The sequence below is a fragment of the Odocoileus virginianus genome, chromosome 21 (assembly GCF_023699985.2).
Source record: "Odocoileus virginianus isolate 20LAN1187 ecotype Illinois chromosome 21, Ovbor_1.2, whole genome shotgun sequence".
Lineage (NCBI taxonomy): Eukaryota > Metazoa > Chordata > Mammalia > Artiodactyla > Cervidae > Odocoileus > Odocoileus virginianus.
The window spans coordinates 47709053-47726724 of record NC_069694.1 but is presented as its reverse complement, the minus strand read 5'-3'; the positions used below and the strand labels follow the sequence as shown (position 1 = coordinate 47726724).

The 17672-nt window shown below is 41.2% G+C and overlaps 1 long non-coding RNA gene and 1 pseudogene across 3 annotated transcripts in view; one reads left to right on the top strand and one right to left on the bottom strand.

Annotated features, from left to right (window-relative positions):
* The window catches only part of LOC110133759 (uncharacterized), a 259888-nt gene that overhangs the window by 234398 nt on the left and 7818 nt on the right, over nt 1-17672 (top strand). For 2 of the 3 annotated variants that reach the window (XR_011482541.1, XR_011482540.1), the window contains exon 6: nt 4095-4452. The exons of the other annotated variant lie outside the window; for it this stretch is intronic. This is a non-coding gene — a long non-coding RNA (uncharacterized lncRNA). The remainder of the gene's footprint in view (nt 1-4094; nt 4453-17672) is intronic. 3 annotated transcript variants of the gene reach the window in all.
* On the bottom strand, nt 9279-10566 carry LOC110133779 (dnaJ homolog subfamily A member 1 pseudogene; annotated as a pseudogene).

Genomic DNA, 17672 nt, shown 5'->3' with positions numbered 1-17672 from the left:
CTTCATTAATTTGATTAATATGTGTCTTGGGGTGTTTCACCTTGGGTTTATCCTGTTTGGGACTCTCTGGGTTTCTTGGACTTGGGTGGCTATTTCCTTCCCCATTTTAGGGAAGTTTTCAACTATCATCTCCTCAAGTATTTTCTCATGGCCTTTCTTTTTGTCTTCTTCTTCAGGGACTCCTATGATTCGAATGTTGGGGCATTTGACATTGTCCCAGAGGTCCCTGAGATTGTCCTCATTTCTTTTAATTCTTTTTTCTTTTTTCCTCTCTGCTTCATTTATTTCCACCACTCTATCTTTCACCTTACTTATCCTATCTTCTGCCTCAGCTATTCTACTGTTGGTTCCCTACAGAGTGTTTTTTATCTCACTTATTGCATTATTCATGATTAATTGACTCTTTTTTATTTCTTCTAGGTCCTTGTTAAACATTTCTTGCATTTTCTCAATCTTTGTCTCCAGACTATTTATCTGTAACTCCATTTTGTTTTCAAGATTTTGGATCATTTTTACTATCATTATTCTTCATTATCCTGAATTCTTTTTCAGGTAGACTCCCTATCTCCTCCTTTTTTGTTTGGTTTGTTGGGCATTTATCATGTTCCTTTACCTGCTGAATATTTCTCTGTCTTTTCATCTTGTTTGGGTTGCTGTGTTTGGGGTAGCCTTTTTGTATGCTGGAAGTCTGTGGTTTCTCTTGATTGTGGAGGTTCCTCCCTGTAGGTTGGATTGGACGAGTGACTTGTCAGGGTTTCCTGTTTAGGGAAGCTTGCATCGGTTTTCTGGTGGGTGGAACTGGATCTCTTCTCTCTGGAGTGCAATGAAGTGTACAATGGTGAATTTTGAGGTGTCTATGGGTTTGGTGTGGCTTTGGGAAGCCTGTATATTAATGCTCAGGGCTATGTTCCTGCATTGATGGAGAATTAGTCTGGTATGTCTTGCTCTGGAACTTGGCTCTTGGGTGGAGCTTGGTTTCAGTGTAGGTATGGAGGCTTTTGGATAAGCTCTTGTCAATTAATGTTCCCTGTAGTCAGGAGTTTTCTGGTCTTCTCAAGTTTTGGATTTAAGCCTCCTGTCTTTGGTTTTCAGTCATATTCTTACAGTAGCCTCAAGATTTCTCCATCCATACAGCACAGATGATAAAACATCTAGGTTAATAGAGAAAAGATTAGCCACAGTTAGGGACACCCAGAGAGGTTCACAGAGTTACATGGAGAAGAGAAGAGGGAGGAGAGCAATAGAGGTGACCAGGAGGAGAAGAGGGGGAATCAACAGGGGAGAGAGCAATCTAGCTAGTAGCCAATTCCCTGTGTGCTCTCCACAGCCTGGAACACCCAGAGAGTTACGTAGAGAAGAGGAGAGGGAGGAAGACAATGGAGGTGACCAGGAGAAGAAGACGGGGAGTCAAAAGGAGAGAGACAGATCTAGCCAGTAATCAGTTCCCCAAGTGCTCTTCACAGCCTGGACTACCCAAAGAGATTCACAGAGTTGGGTAGAGAAGAGAATGGGGAGGGAGGAGATAGAGGTGACCTGGGGGAGAAAAAGGAGAGTCAAAAGAGTGAGAGGGCAATCAAGTCAGTAATCACACTCTTAAGTAGAAATGGGTACTGAAGATTGGATTCTTAAAGGTAAAAAATCGATAACAAATACCAAAAAAGAAAAGATTAAAAATCTAGAGTAGAGGTTAAACTCTCAATAATACAATATTAAAACAAAACAAAAACAGAATCATAAAAATTATAAAAAATATATATGAAACTTGCTTTAAAAGTAGGGTCTTTTTTTGCAAGGTAATAGTAGGTTATAAAAATGAAAATTAAAGGAGTAATAAAGGACTTAAAATTTTTTTTTAATTAAAAATTAAAAGAATGATAATAGTAAAATATATCTAGGAATTTCTCTGGAGCTGTTGTGGGCATTGTGGGGTCAGTTCAGTTTCAGATAGTCCCATGTTCCAGCTTATACTTCTTCTCGAGGTCTTTAGGCCCATTCCAATGTAGTCAGTGCTAACTACAGGGTTTTAATCTGTTGCACCTGTCACTTCCAAAGCAGTTCTCTCTTCTTTGTTTATTTTGGCTTCCTCTGTTTGCAAGTCTCTTCAGTGTCTAATTTCCACCCTGACAGAAGGGGGCAGAGGTGGTCGCTTATTTAGGCTCACTTGTTCAGTCACGCTGTGGGGAGGGAGGAAACTGCAAACAAATACCACTGGCGTGTGTGGGGAGTGCTCGCAGTGTCTGAGCCACACTGGGTTTTCCCCCACTCACGGTGTGTGTTCTTTCCCGGTCTACACTGCTTAGGCTCCAGGTTGCTCTGCAAGGGAACTGTCTAAAGCAGGCCCTGGGTTGCGTGCACTTCCCAGGTCTTGCTCAGGTTCATTTTCTCAGGTACTCCACAGGGGCACAGACTCAGTTGGGCCTGCGTTTCGTGCCCTTCCCAGGTCCGAGCAGCTCAGGTGACCAGGTGCTTGCTGAGCGCACTCTCCCCAGGTGGGCGGTGCATCCTATCACCTCTCCCATCCCAGCCACTCGGTTTCTTGGCTGCAAGCCGAAGTGCCGTCTCAGGTGTGGCCTGTGTCTCCTCTGGGGAGCTGATCTCTGGCTGCGACCCTCCTGGCAGATGTCAACCATCCAGGATCCCAGGAAGACTTGGTTAACAACTGGGAGCCTGCTCGCAGTTTGGTAGAGGATGCTGGCTCAGGGGCCGAGACTGCCCCTCGCCTTCCAACTCTGGCTGTTACCCACCTGCCTCTCTGCCTCCGGCTGGCGGGGGATGGGCCAGTCCACAGCCGGCAAGCTCTCCTCTGGTATTCAATCAGTCCTTTGTTCTGTGAGCAGGCCTGCCAGTGCCTTAGGTTAGAGCTTTTCACAGGAAAGTTCTCTCTCTCTCTTTTTCTTTTTTTCCCCCTCTCTCTGCTATCCTACAGTCTGGGTTGCCATCTCAAGTTAGTTCCCTTAGATTGCCCTTGGGGTATTCAAGCCCGTTCCTTACCCTAAGCAATGCAGCCTGCACCTCACTATTGAGACCCCACTTGCTGATGGCAGTCTGGGCTAGTTCTCCAATGAAAGCTGCAATTAGGCACATGATCTGTGGGTGTTTTTTTTTTTCCTCCCAGTTATGTTGCCCTCTGAGAATCAAAAATTCCCCACAGACCCACCAGTGAGAAGGTTTCCTGGTATTTGGAAACTTCTCCTCTTTCATGACTCCCTCCCCGGGACGGGTCTCCATCCCTAACTCTTTTGTCTCTCTTTCTATCTTTTATATTTTATCCTACCTCCTTTCAAAGACAATGCGCTACCTTTCTGGGTGCCTGGTGTCCACCGCCAGCATTCAGAAGTTGTATTGTGGAATTTGCTCAAAATTCAAATGATCTTTCAATGAATTTGTAGGGGAGAAAGTGGTCTCCCCATCCTATTCCTCCACCATCTTAGGACCGCCCCCCCACCACCACTAGTGAGTTCTCATTGTGTTTATGTGTGTGTATGTCTCTATTATTGAGTCTTGTGAAAGTGAAAGTGTTACATCAAAGCTTATTTCAGTAAAAATAGCCAGGAGTGATGAGGACACTCTAAGAAAAATCTTGCTGATGATCTGGCTAGATTCAGGACTAGTAAATTTAATAATACCCCAAAGGATGAAGAGATAGTGTATCCAGTAGGCATGGGTATCATTTCTCACAAAGTTTTTACTGAGAGAACTCTGGAATTAAAGATTGATGTGAGTAATCAGAAAGTTTGATTGACATTGTCTTGTTTAAATCAATTTGGTGAATGAGAGGCCAGCCTGAATGGATGTGGAGATGGGATGATAGAGTTCCTATGGATAAGTCCAGTGTGTCCCTCAGAAAATTATTATAAGATTGTGCAACCAAAGACAAATGAACTAACAAAGAACCCAAGTTCCATGTGATTATGTTAGCTAGAAACCTCCCAGAGCATGTTTCTTCAGTAGTGACAGAGTCATAAAAACAAAAATTTCAATAAGAGAATCCTACCATGGCTTCCACATGTCTTCCTTGACCTTCTTTAATATGAGGAAAACTCACACAGGTTTGTTGGATGTAAGTCAATTAATAAAAGCTTTGATTTTTCCAGTAGTCATCTATGGATGTGAGAGTTGGACCATAAAGAAGGCTGAGTGCCAAAGAATCGATGCTTTTGAAATGTGGTGTTGGAGAAGACTCTTGAGAGTCCCTTGGACTGCAAGGAGATGAAACCAGTCAATCCTAAAGGAAATCAGTCCTGAATTTTCATTGGAAGGACTGATGCTGAAGCTGAAACTCCAATACTTTGGCCACCTGATGCAAAGAACTGACTCATTGGAAAACACACTGATGCTGGGAAAGATTGAAGGCAGGAGGTGAAGGGGACAACAGAGGATGACATGGTTGGATGGCATCACTGACTCGATGGACATGAGTTTGAGCAAGCTCCAGGAGTTGGTAATAGACAGGTAAGCTTGACATGCTGCAGTCCATGGGGTCGCCAAGAGTCGGACACCACAGAGCCATTAAACTGAACTGAACCTAACTGAAGTCAACTAAATGATTGAAGATGTCTGCCCAAAATGCAATTTGGGGTTTAAGTTATTTGTGTTCACAGTAATTAGATAATATCCATTTATTCAACAATAAAAACTGACAATCTATTAGGTATCAGCAACTGTTCTGGACTTTGAGACAGAAATGCCAGCCTTCATGGGACTGAAATTTTTCTAGTAGAACCACATTAAGCACATAAATAGTAAAAACAAACAAACAAACCAGAAGGGCTATGAAGGATATTAATGCAATGAAGGGAGAAATAAAGTTCCAGGAATTAAAACTGGGCTGCAGTTTTAATAAGCATGTTCAAGGAAGGCCTTTTATGTGTAACCTTGGTCTCTCAGTCCTTTTGCATAGACTAGTTGGAATATTCATTGGAAAGACTGATGCTGAAACTCCAGTACTTTGGCTACCTGATGCAAAGAACTGACTCACTAGAAAAAACCCTGACATTGGGAGAGATTGAAGGTGGGAGGAGAAGGGGGCAATAGAGGATGAGATGGTTGGATGGCATCACTGACTCAATGGACATGAGTTTGAGTAAGCTCTGGGAGTTGGTGATGGACAGGGAAGCCCTGGCGTGCTGCAGTCCATGGGATCGCAAAGAGCTGGACATGACTGAACGACTGAACTGAACTCAGTCATTCAGTCATGTCCTACTCTTTGTGACCCCATGGCCTGTATCCTGCCAGGCTCCTCTGTCCATGGGGTTGGACCAGAGAAAAATACTGGAGTGGGTTACCATGCCGTCCTCCATGGGATTTTCCAACCCAGGGATTGAACCAAGGTCTCCCACATTATAGGCAGATTCTTTACCATCTGAGCCACCAGGGAAGCCTGGTTCCCTAAAATATCACTAAGACAACCTGCTGAAAAGACAATCTAAGCTTTTACCTACTTTGGTAAGAAATAGCACAGAGTCGGAGCATCTCAGTAGGAGGAGGGCAAAGTGGGGATATTTGATGAGACTCTGAGTCAGTTTAAGGCAAGTCTTTCAATGGCAGGCTAAGGCCAGGATCCAAAGCAAGCCAAAATGACCAAATTGACCCCTATTTCCTAAGCACCTGAATCTCAAACTTTTCCAATCCAGAGGGAAAAGTTTGACTAACAAAAAGCTAAGGCAGAGGAGTGCCAAGAGACAAAACAAAAAAGCTGGGGTTCTTCCACAATGCCAAGAGACTCACTCCTTCCATGGGCTACAGGAACAATCCAGACCAGCTTACTTCACCTGCTGTCAGAAGAGAATGCCCACATAATGCCACAGAGTCCACCAAAGGTCTGGTAGGAATCACAGTGCTGGCTGCCTGGGGGAGAAAGTATTGACTAGGAAGGGTAATTAGGAAACCACCAGAGTCACAGAAATATTTCTATTTTGATCTGGGTAGTCATTGCATTTGGATATATGTAGGCAAAAATTCTTCCAACAGTTCACTTAAGATTTGTGCATTTCATTACATGTAGAATATACCTCAAGAAAAAAAGGGGGGGGGCATTTTTTTTAAAAAGGAGACACATAGCCAAACTTTTTTCCAATAAGAAATACTTTCAGACTTTCTTTAATTCTCCGGATTTCTAGAAGTGAAAGATCCCAAAGAAAGAATTAAGGGGCAGTCAAAAAAGAAGAAGACAATGATCACAGAGCAGGATAGTTTCCATTTCCCTTCAAACTCATGGCAAAGCAACTGGAAGAGAGACAAAGAAATAATGCCCTCACCCCATCACGACTTAGTTCTCATGAAAGAGAATGCATCCCCAAAGTCACCACCTGTAGGTACACTGTGACTTTAAAGCCCTTTCATCAAAACAACGAGGGCTCCATCCTAGGGAACCCTGGCCATATAGAGATGATGAGTACAAACTGCTGTCCAACCCTTAAGTAACCTTCTCTAGAGGCACAGTTTCACAACTATAGTTCAGTGCAACTAATGCACAGATATATTCTTAGGGATGTGCCAAATGATTTTCATTTTTAGTTATTTTTGCTTTTATGTTTTGGCCACCAAGTGGCATGTGAGATCTTAGTTCCCTGACCAGGGAGTGAATTGATGCTCCCAGGAGTGGAAGCATGGAGTCTTAACTGCTGGACAACCAGGGAAGTCACAAGTGACTTTCTCTTTAAAAGGGCTGCTGCATTATTCAAAGTGGGGAAATAATGCCTCTGAGGGCCTTAGTTAGGACCAACAAAAAGAACACAAGAGAAAAAAAACTTCATTTGATATTTTAAATTTAAAATATTCTTATACCCCCATTCCTCAATATTTTCTTCTTTAATTTCCTGTTTGCCTCCCCACCCACAAACTACCACCACCATCAGACAACCAGATTGTTCTACTTTCTGGATTAGAAGAGAAGATGTATCAACAAATTAACAGCTTTTATTCCTAAAAGATTTAATTTTGAATTTAAGATTTGGGATTTTAAAACTTAGGCAGTTTGGAGACCAACAAAGAGCCATGACAGATACAATATAAATGGGAAAGTACCTAATACATACGAGAAAAATATCCCATCCTCACTCTACTCCCTGTCAATCTCCAACCTCTATAAAGTACAAAGGAGTCCTCAGGTTAAAAGAAGACTCTATCTTATTGCAATGGAAACACAGAAGTGGTAAGAGAGCACCTAAAGGGTCCCAGAAAGAGGAAGCTTGCCCTCAAGTTCTTGGGTTGAGTTCTAGGAAGAATTCAAAACCCGTATATGGGCTGATGGTCTCTGGGAGGAAAGGAAACCAGCTCCCATTGTTTAGGCAGAGCCTGTGGAAATCACATAGCCTTGGAGGAAAAGGTGTTGCATGGCACGCCTACCCATGGAGACAACGCCTTAGGCTTCCCCATGCTCCGACACAGCCTGGATGATTTACATGGCTCCTCAGAGAAGCACATAGAGAGTGACAAAAATGGAGGGCCCATGGAGATGGGAATTAGGTACAACTAGGCAATTACGTTGGACTCTGAAGAAAGCTGAGTGCCAAAAAATTGATGCTTTTGAACTATAGTGTTGGAGAACTCTTGAGAATCCCTTGGACTGCAAGGAGATCCAACCAGTCCATCCTAAAGGAAGTCAGTCCTGGGTGTTCATTGGAAGGACTGATGTTGAAGCTGAAACTCCAGTACTTTGGCCACCTCATGCGAAGAGTTGACTCTGGAAAAGACCCTGATGCTGGGGGAGACTGGGGGCAGAAGGAGAAGGGGACGACAGAGGATGAGATGGCTGGATGGCATCACTGACTTGATGGACATGGATTTGAGTAAACTCCAGGAGTTTGTGAGGGACAGGGAGACCTGGCATGCTGTGATTCATGGGGTCGCAAAGAGTCGGACACGACTGAGAGACTGAACTGAGCTGAACTGAGGCAATTACACAGACCTTCATTTAAAAACCAGATAGGATGACTGTTCCAATGGATGCCAGACAACATCAAGGACAACACTGACCTCCTGCCTTCCCCTCAACAATGCAGCCATGACCACTGCTATCCCCCAGGGACTTTTGTGCAGCTTAGAAAAAATACCTGTAAAATGTATACTGCTTAGTGAAAGGAGCGGTTGCTGACTTGTCTCTCTACCTACTCCAACCCCCAGGCCATGGTACTTAGAAATAGAACTCGATGCTCTTAACTCTTACACCTGAGCCACATCAACTCCAAACCTGCCTGAATAGTTGAAACTAACCCATCTCAGGAAATATATCTAAAACTTCATGCAAATTAAATCAATCCCAATAAACAATCATAGTATTAAAAAAATTGTAATTAAGAAAATTCAATCTTATGCAACCAAAGATATAAAGGAAAAACCACAACGCAATGGTAGAAGGTACAGAGACATAGTCATGACCCATGACCCCAAATGGGCAACTCACAAACGGGAGTTGCAAATTAGAATTGGAGAGCTTCTTCCCAAGAACAAGGGGTCTGAGGCCTACACTGAGGTCTCCAGCCCATTGGTCCTGTACAAGGAAGATAAGCCCCCAGAATATTTGTCTTTGAAAGCCAGCAGGGCTTACTTTCCAGAGAGTCAGAGAGCTGTGGGAAATAGAGACCCCACTCTTTTTTTTTTTTTTTTATTAGTTGGAGGCTAATTACTTTACATCATTACAGTAGTTTTTGTTATACATTGAAATGAATTAGCCATGGATTTACATGTATTCCCCATCCCAGTCCCCCCTCCCACCTCCCTCTCCACCCGATCCCTCTGGAGACCCCACTCTTAAAGGGCACCCACAAAATCTCACACACTCCAGAACCCAGGGCAGAAGCAGTAGTTTGAAAGGAGCCTGGGTCAGACCCACTTGCTGATCTTGGAGAGTCTCCCGAAGAGGCAGAGGCAATTGGAGTTCATCCTGGAGACATAAACATTGGTGCCAGTCATTCTAGGGAGCTTGATCTACTCTGAGGACACTGGTTTAGGCAATTTGGAATGCTCCCTTTGGCTTTACTAGCACCTGGGGCCTAGGGCCCAGGCTTGCCCAACAGTCTGTGGCACCAGTACTGGGATGCCAGAGCAGTCTGGTACAGGCATAAAGACAGACACAAAGCTCAACAGAACAGAACAGAGGGCCCAGGAACGAACCCCTCTTATATGGGCAATTAATCAATGACAAAGGAGCTAGGAATATAAAACAGAGAAAAATCAAACAAACAGATTCTTTGATATATGGTCTTAGAGAACTGGACAACTACATGTAGAAGAGTCAAAGTGTACTTTTTTTTTTTTTTTGAGCTTTTATATTCGCGTTTATTCTTCATTTAACTTTTAAACACTACTATAGTTGAATATTAAAACATAAGCAAGTAGTGAGCATATTATGATTATAGTCCTTCACTCAATCACTACTGCAATAAAACCCCAGCAGTGAGTGTTATTCACAGGCCTACTAAGAGGTCTGACACTGAACACCACCCCGAGGATGATGAACATCATCCTCATAAGCTTCTCCATTGTAATGACGCCGTCTTTCCTGATTTGGATCAAAGTCCACTAATTCTACCTGGTTCATTTCATCAGTCTCTTCTACTTCCTTCCTCTCAGGCAGAAGTTTTTCCAGCAAAGAGAGTTTATCAGGAGAGAGAAAGCCATTCTCAGGAAAGTTTACCTTAAATTCAATGATTAGGCGACCCTTTTCATATGGCCTACGATAAATTGGCTTGCCTTCATTTAGCACACACTTGATATCTCCATGCTTGACGATCTGACCTAGATGAGAAGTGATGACTATGGTTCGGTTGTCAAGAGTAGATATTGGCTTCTGGAAGCCACACAATGCCTCAACCAGCTGTATGTCCATACACATGAAAAGATCTTCTCCTCGCCGAGTAAAAACAGCATGGTCCTTCTGATCTAAAACAATGATAATATCTCTTGGCTCCAGTCCTGGTTCTTGGTCTCCTTCACCATGGAATGTTATCTTCTGGCCATCTTTCATGCCTTTGTTAATATGAACTTCTAGAATATTCTTTTCTCGAACTATCTTCCTTCCATTGCAGCTTTTGCATCTATCTTTAGGACTGATCCGCTCCCTATGGCCCTGGCACTCCATGCAGACAGACTGAATTTGCTGAACCATTCCAGGTCCTATCTGATGAATTCTTATTTGCATTCCAGTACCCCGGCAATTGGGACAGCATTCTACCGCTCCTTTCTTACCACCTCAGCCTTCACATTTGTCACAAATCACATTCTTTTGCAGAGCTAGTTTTCTTGTTGCACCATTATATAAATCTTCTAAAGTTACTGTAAGTTGATGCACAACGTTTTTACCTCTCCTCTCTCTATGCATCCTGCCTCCTCCTCCGAAAAACATATCAAAGATGTCCATGGGGGAGCCAAAACCACCACCTGCTCCACCTTCTTTAATTGCCTGTTCTCCTCCTTTGTCATATAATTCCCTTTTCTTTGCATCAGAAAGCACTTCATAAGCTTGAGAAATCTGTTTAAACTTCTCGCCTTCATTTGGATTCTTATCAGGGTGGTACTTCAAGGCCAGTTTCCTGTAAGCCTTTTTCAATTCTTCTTGGGTGGCATTGTAGTAAGTGGTTTCTTTCACCGTTTTCTACAGCCGGTGAGCGGGCCGATGCCGGTGTGGGGGAGTGGGAAGGAGCGCGTCGCTGTGCGCAGCTTGGGCAGCCGCCGCTCCTCCGCCTTTCACCGAGCATTCTGTAAAGTTCCCCAAAGTGTACTTTTCTACTGGGCTTCCATGGAGGCTCAGTGGTCAAGAATCCGTCTGCCACTGCAAGAGACCCAGGTTTGATCCCAGGGCCAGGAAGAACCCCTGGAGGAGAAAATGGCAACTCACTCCTGTTTTCTTGCCAGGAAAATCCCTTGAACAGAGGAGCCCAACAGGCTATAGCCCATAGAGTTACAAGGTTGGACACGAATGAGCAACTGAACACATTCTATCACACCATGAACAAAAATAAACTCAAATAGATTAGAGACTTCACTTAAGATCTCTGAAACCATGAAACCTCTGGAAGATAACATAAATAGTTAAGTTCTCAGACATCAGTCTTAGCAATGGTTTTTTGGCTATGTCTCCTCAGGCAAAGAAAACAAAACAAAGATAAAGAAATGAGACTACATCAAACTAAAAGGCTTTGCCTAGCAAAGGAAACTATCAAACAAAACAAAAAGGCCACCTACTGAATGGGAGAAGATGTTTGCAAATGACATGTCAGACAAGATGTTGGTACCCAAAATAAACAAAAAACTCACACAACACAACATCAGAAAACCAAATGATCTGCTTAAAAATTAGGCAGAGGATTTAAATAGACATTTCTCCAAAGAACACATACAGATAGCTACCAGGTACTGAGAAGGTGCTCAACATCACTGACCATCGGGGAAATGTAAACCAAATCCACCTGTCATAATGGCCATCATCAAAAAGATAACAAAGAAGAAATTTTGGCAATTATATGGTGAAAGGAAAAGTCCTCCTCCACTGTTGGTGATAATGTAAATTGGTGCAGGCACTGTGGAAAACCGTGTGCAGATTTCTCAAAAAACTAAAACTTGAACTACCACATGACCCAGCAATTTCACTCCTGGCTATACATATGAAAAAAATAAAAATATTAATTGTAACAGATACAGGTACCCCAATGTTCATAGCAGCAGTATTTATGATTGCTTAGATATGGAAGCAAGTTTAGTGTCCATCAACAGATGCATGGACAGGAAGAGGTGGTATGCGTATCAACATGGAATACTACTCAGCCATAAAAGGGAAAGTTTGCCATTTACAGCAACGTGGATGGACTTGGAGGGGATTACACTAAGTGAAACGAGTCAGGCAGAGAAATAAAAATACGTCATGATCTCCCTTATATGTAGAATCTAAAAAATAAAACAAAAAATACAAACAAGACAAAATGAGAACACACTCATAGATACAAAGAACCAACAGGTTGTTGCCAGAGGAAAGGAGGAGTAGGTGAGCTGAATGAAATAGGTGGAAAGGATTAACACTTACAAACCTCCAGTGTTGTAATAAACACATCACAGGGATGTAATAGAAATTATAAGGTCAATGATATTGAAATAACTTTGTATGGAGATAGATGGTTACTAGATTTGTAATGTCGATCATTTCACAATGTCTACAAATGTCAAATCATTATGTAGTACACATGAAACTAATACTGTATGTCAACTATATTTCAATTAAAAAGGCATTCAGAACATAAGATATCCTTAAACACAGGCATTCAACACAAAGTTATATGCTTCATGAAACAAAAAATTCTAGATCTCCTTTGTCAAACATGTGAAATAGGCCTTTTCAAACTTCTCAAGGTAAACCTCAAGGATTCTTTTGTCAAAGAGCAGTTCTTTCACCCAAAGTGTTCTGCTCTGAGGAAGCCTGTTCAATAACATTAGAAAACTGTGGGTCAGAGTCAGCACTGATTTTAGAAAGAGACATTTGAACCTAGCATTTTAAAAAATAGAATAATAAACATTTCCCTACTGATACATCTCAACTCCATCTTTTGGTTTAAGTATGATTTTTTTTTTTTGGGTAGAAAATACTGTTTCACCCAAACTAGACTATTGTAAAATCAGAGGGAAAAAAAATGTCAGATAATTTCAACACCATAATGCAACTGTTATAATTTTTGCCTAACACTCTACAATATTTTTTTCCAGGTCATTTTGAAATCATGAGGATGAAATCTTCACCATAAATTAAAGAGCTTTTTATAGAGATGACTCATGGTAAAATTCACTACCTCTTTATTTATTTCACTATAGAACAGATGAGATGATAAAGTGGGAAATTTTTTATAACAGGTCTCAGTACTGAAAGAGAAAAACAAGTTCTCATTAATAAAATTTAGTATAACTCCTGTGAGACCCAACTTCAAGCTTGCCAGTTGCAGTGAACCAGCTCAGTCCTGCTGTACTTAATTATGGTATGGTACCGTTGGAAGGAAATGAGAAAATAATCCAGTCCAGTTTTACAATCTAAAGGTTAAGAAACATTGCCTACTCCAGATCTGAGCATGTAGACATACTGAGCCTACGGGGAAAGGATAGGAGAGAGAATCTATCTGTGAATGACAATTGGGAAATTCATTTTACAGGCTTACTGCACAACAGTAAAAACCAATAGCAGATAGAACAGAATCTCTAGTTAGCACATGAGGGCACAGAGGTGGGAGAGAACAAAATGGAAATAAATGAAGAAGCTCAATGACTCACCTTCCTTTCCTTTTCTTTTTTTTCCAATTACACTACACTTCTGTTTGCTCCACTTGAAGCCCTGGATAATGTTAATGGTGATTGCCACAGGCCAAAAAGGATTTGTTCAAGTTTTATTTCAATTAGGGAAAAAAAGTTTAATTTGAGGACTTGAATATATAACCTTCCCTCTTAAAAAATTAGGAATAAAACTACCATATGACCCAACAATCCCACTCCCGCACATGTACCCTGAGGAAAATATAATTTAAAAAGGCACATGTGCCCCAATTTTCAGGCTCCTCTGGTGGCTCAGAGAGTAAAGAATATGCCTGCAACACAGGAGACCTGGCTTCGATCCCTGGGTGGGGAAGATCACCTGGAGGAATAGCAACCCATTGCAGTCTTCTTGCCTAGAAAATCCTGTGGACAGAGGAGCCTGGTGGGCTACAGACCACTGGGCTGCAGAGTCAGACATGACAGAGTGACTAAGCACATGCCTGCGTGCGTGCACACACACACCCCCTAATATTCATTGCTGTGCTGTTTACAATAGCTCAGTCATGGAAGCAATGTCAATGTCCATGACAGATGAATGGGTAAAGAGGTTGTGGTACATATACACAATGGAATATTACTCGGCCGTAAAAAGAAACACATTCAACCCAGTCCTAATGAGGTGGATGAACCTAAAGCCTATTACACGGAGTGAAGTAAGTCAGAAAGAGAAAAACAAATATCATATATTAACATATATATGTGGGATTTAGAAAGATGGTACTGATGAACCTATCTGTAGGTCAGTAATGGAGACACGGACATAGACAACAGACTTGTGGACACAGTGGGGGAAGGAAAGGATGGGGTAAATTGAGAGCGACAATGAAACTTGTACATTAATATATGTAAATGTAAATAGTCAATGGAAATTTGCTGTGTGACACAGGGAGCTCAAATCCAGCGCTCAATGACAGCCTGGAGGAGTGGGGTAAGGTGGGAAGCAGGAGAGACATTCAGAGGGGAGGGACATGTGTATACCTATGGCTGAGTCATGTGCATATGGCAAAGACCAGCATGATGTGGTTGCCTTAGTTTAATATTCCAAATCTACACAAAGACATCATCAAATGGTCAATACTGAAGTCAGATTGATTATATTCTTTGCAGCCAAAGACAGAGAAGCTCTATACAGTCAGCAAAAACAAGACCTGGAGCTGACTGTAGCTCAGGTCATCAGCTCCTTATTGCAAAATCCAGGCTTACATTGAAGAAAAGAGGGAAAACCATTAGAACATTCAAGTATGACCTATATCAAATCCCTTATGATTGTCCATGAAAGGAACAAATAGATTCAAGGAATTCAATCTGGTAGATAGACTGCCTGAAGAACAATGGACAGAGGTTCATTACATGGTACAGGATGCAGTGACCAAAACCATTCCCAAGAAAAAGAAATGCAATGCAAGAAGGCAAAATGGTTGTCTGAGGAGGCCTTACAAATAGCTGAGAAAAGAAGAAAAGTGAAAGGCAAAGGAGAAAGGGAAAGTTATACACATCTGAATGCAGAGTTCCAAAGAATAGCAAGGAGATATAAGAAAGTCTTCTTAAGTGAACATTGCAAAGAAAGAGAGGAAAACAATAGAATGGGAAAGACTAAAGATCTCTTCAATAAAACTGGAGATACCTGGAGAATATTTCATGTAAAGATAGGCACAATAAAGGAAGTAATGGTATGGACCTAACAGAAGTAGAAGATATAAAGAAGAGGTGGAAGAAATACATACAAGAACTGTACCAAAAAAAGGTCTTAATGATCTAGATAACCAAGGTGGTATGGTCACAAACCTAGAGCTTGACATCCTGGAGTGTAGTTAAGCAGGCCTTAGGAAGCATCACTATGAACAAAGCTAGTGGAAGTGATGGAATTCCAGCTGAGCTTTTTCAAATCCTGAAAGATGATGCTGTTAAAGTGCTGTACTCAACATGCCAGCAAATTTGGAAAATTTCAGTTTAAGGCCACAAGACTGGAAAAGGTCAGTTTTCATTCCAGTCCCATAGAAAGGCAATGCCAAAGAATGCTCAAACTACTGTACAATTGCATTAATTTCACATGCTAGCAAGGTAATGCTCAAAATTCTTCCAGCTAGGCCTCAACAGTATGTGAACTGAGAATTTCCAGATGTTCAAGATTTAGATTTAGATCAAGATTTAGAAAAGGCAGAGGAACCAGAGAACAAATTGCCAGCATCTGTTGGATCATAGATAAAGCAAGAGAATTCCAGAAAAACATCTACTTCTGCTTCATTGACTATGCTAAAGCCGGGAGAAATATCAGTAACCTCAGATATGCAGATAATACCACCTTTATGGCAGAAAGTGAATAAGAACTAAAGAGCCTCTTGATGAAAGTGAAAGAGGAGAGTCAAAAAGTTGGCTTAAAGCTCAACATTCAGAAAACTAAGATCATGGCATCTGGTCCCATCACTTCATGGCAAATAGATGGGGAAACAGTGGAAACAGTGTCAGACTTTATTTTTTAGGGCTCCAAAATCACTGCAGATGGTGATTGCAGCCATGAAATTAAAAGGTGCTTACTCCTTGGAAGGAAAGTTATGACCAACCTAGACAGCATATTAAAAGCAGAGTCATTACTTTGTCAACAAAGAACAGTCTAGTTAAGGCTATGGTTTTTCCAGTAGTCATGTATGGATGTGAGAGTTGAACTATAAAGAAAGCTGAGCACTGAAGAATTGATGCTTTCGAACTGTGGTGTTGGAGAAAACTCTTGAGAGTCCCTTGGACTGCAAGGAGATCCATCCAGTCCATCCTAAAGATCAGCCCTGGGTGTTCATTGCAAGGACTGATGCTGAAGATGAAAGTCCAATACTTTGGCCACCTGATGCAAAGAACTGACTCATTGGAAAAGACCCTGATGCTGGGAAAGATTGAAGGCAGGAGGAGATGGGGATGACAGAGGATGAGAGGGTTGGATGGCATCACCAACTTGATGGATATGAGTTTGAGCAAGCTCTGGAAGTTGGTAAAGGATAGCGAAACCTGGCATGCTACAGTCTGTGGGGTCACAAAGAATTGGACATGACTGAGTGACTGAACTGAACTGGAGAATCCAAGAATCCTAAGTATCTGGCATTATATTTTCGTCCTCTATCATGGGAGATAGGCTCTTTACTAAAGAAGAAAGGAAGAAGAATGGCTGTTGGGTAGGAAATCAGAAGCTCCTGCCACATCCTCTTACATCTATTTATTGGTAGTGGCTGCTAAGAGTGTTATATTTAGAAGAACTAAAGACTCAATTTAAAAGAATTGAAGGTTGATCAATATGAAATGTCTGCTATGCATATGGGAAGGAAAAATATTGAGGGTATTTTTTTATCTATTGACCTAAAATTTGTCACAAAATTCTGGAACTTTTGCCTTCAACACTTTTGTTTCAAGGCCTCAGTGCTTTAGCATTCCACTATCTGAATTTAAATTTTCATTTTGTTACACACCAATACTTAAGAAGCTGACCTGCCTCTGACACTCCAGTTCTACATTGATGGTTAGCTTTCACATCCAATTTTATGTTCAACTACATACAAATTTCCCTTAGTTATTAGTTCTGAGACCAGTCTTATCTAAACTGAACAATTACTGGCATCTCAACATAAATCTACCTAGAGTTGCCTTAATCCCTAGCCTGCCCCCACACACCAGCATAATATCTAAAGAGCAAAGTTTAGCACAAAGTAATTGATAATGCTGATGTTCCAAAAATTATAATGAAGATCATTTGTAGTAGAGGAAACTTCTAGAGACCCTCAAATTATTCAGCATATTTCAAAGCCTGATGATTAAGACCATATTTTAAACTCTTCTGCTATTTATTAGGTATAAGAATATTTTCAATATTTAGTCAACTGTCTGTCATAGCCTAAAACAAACAGAAAACTGTAACATTTTTATCAGTAAATGGATATAATTAAAACCAATAATTACTATTTCAAGGACCAGCTGATAGTGTTTTAAATGAATGAAAAAGCCATCTCAGCTTTGACAATCTTAACATTTGACCTGGCTTTAACTGACACATAATGCTACATATAATACATAATACCCATAACATATATTTTCTTCTTTATTATGTGTTTTCTTTTTTCTTGAGAATTCTTTCACTATATGTTTTGAAGAAAAGAAACAGAGATTTTCTTATTGGAAAGTTAGAAGTTATATGTCACCTTGTATTTTAATCGGAGCTTTGTAAATGAAAAGAAAATTGGAGACACATCAGGGAAGGAACGAAGTCGTGTTTCCTAAAAATAGGGCTAAATTTTCAGAATCCTGAAATTGGATTGATCTCCGTTCACTTCCACATCACTTGATAATTAATGTCAGTTGGTATTTAGTGAAACACACTGAAATTGGATTGATCTCCGTTCACTTCC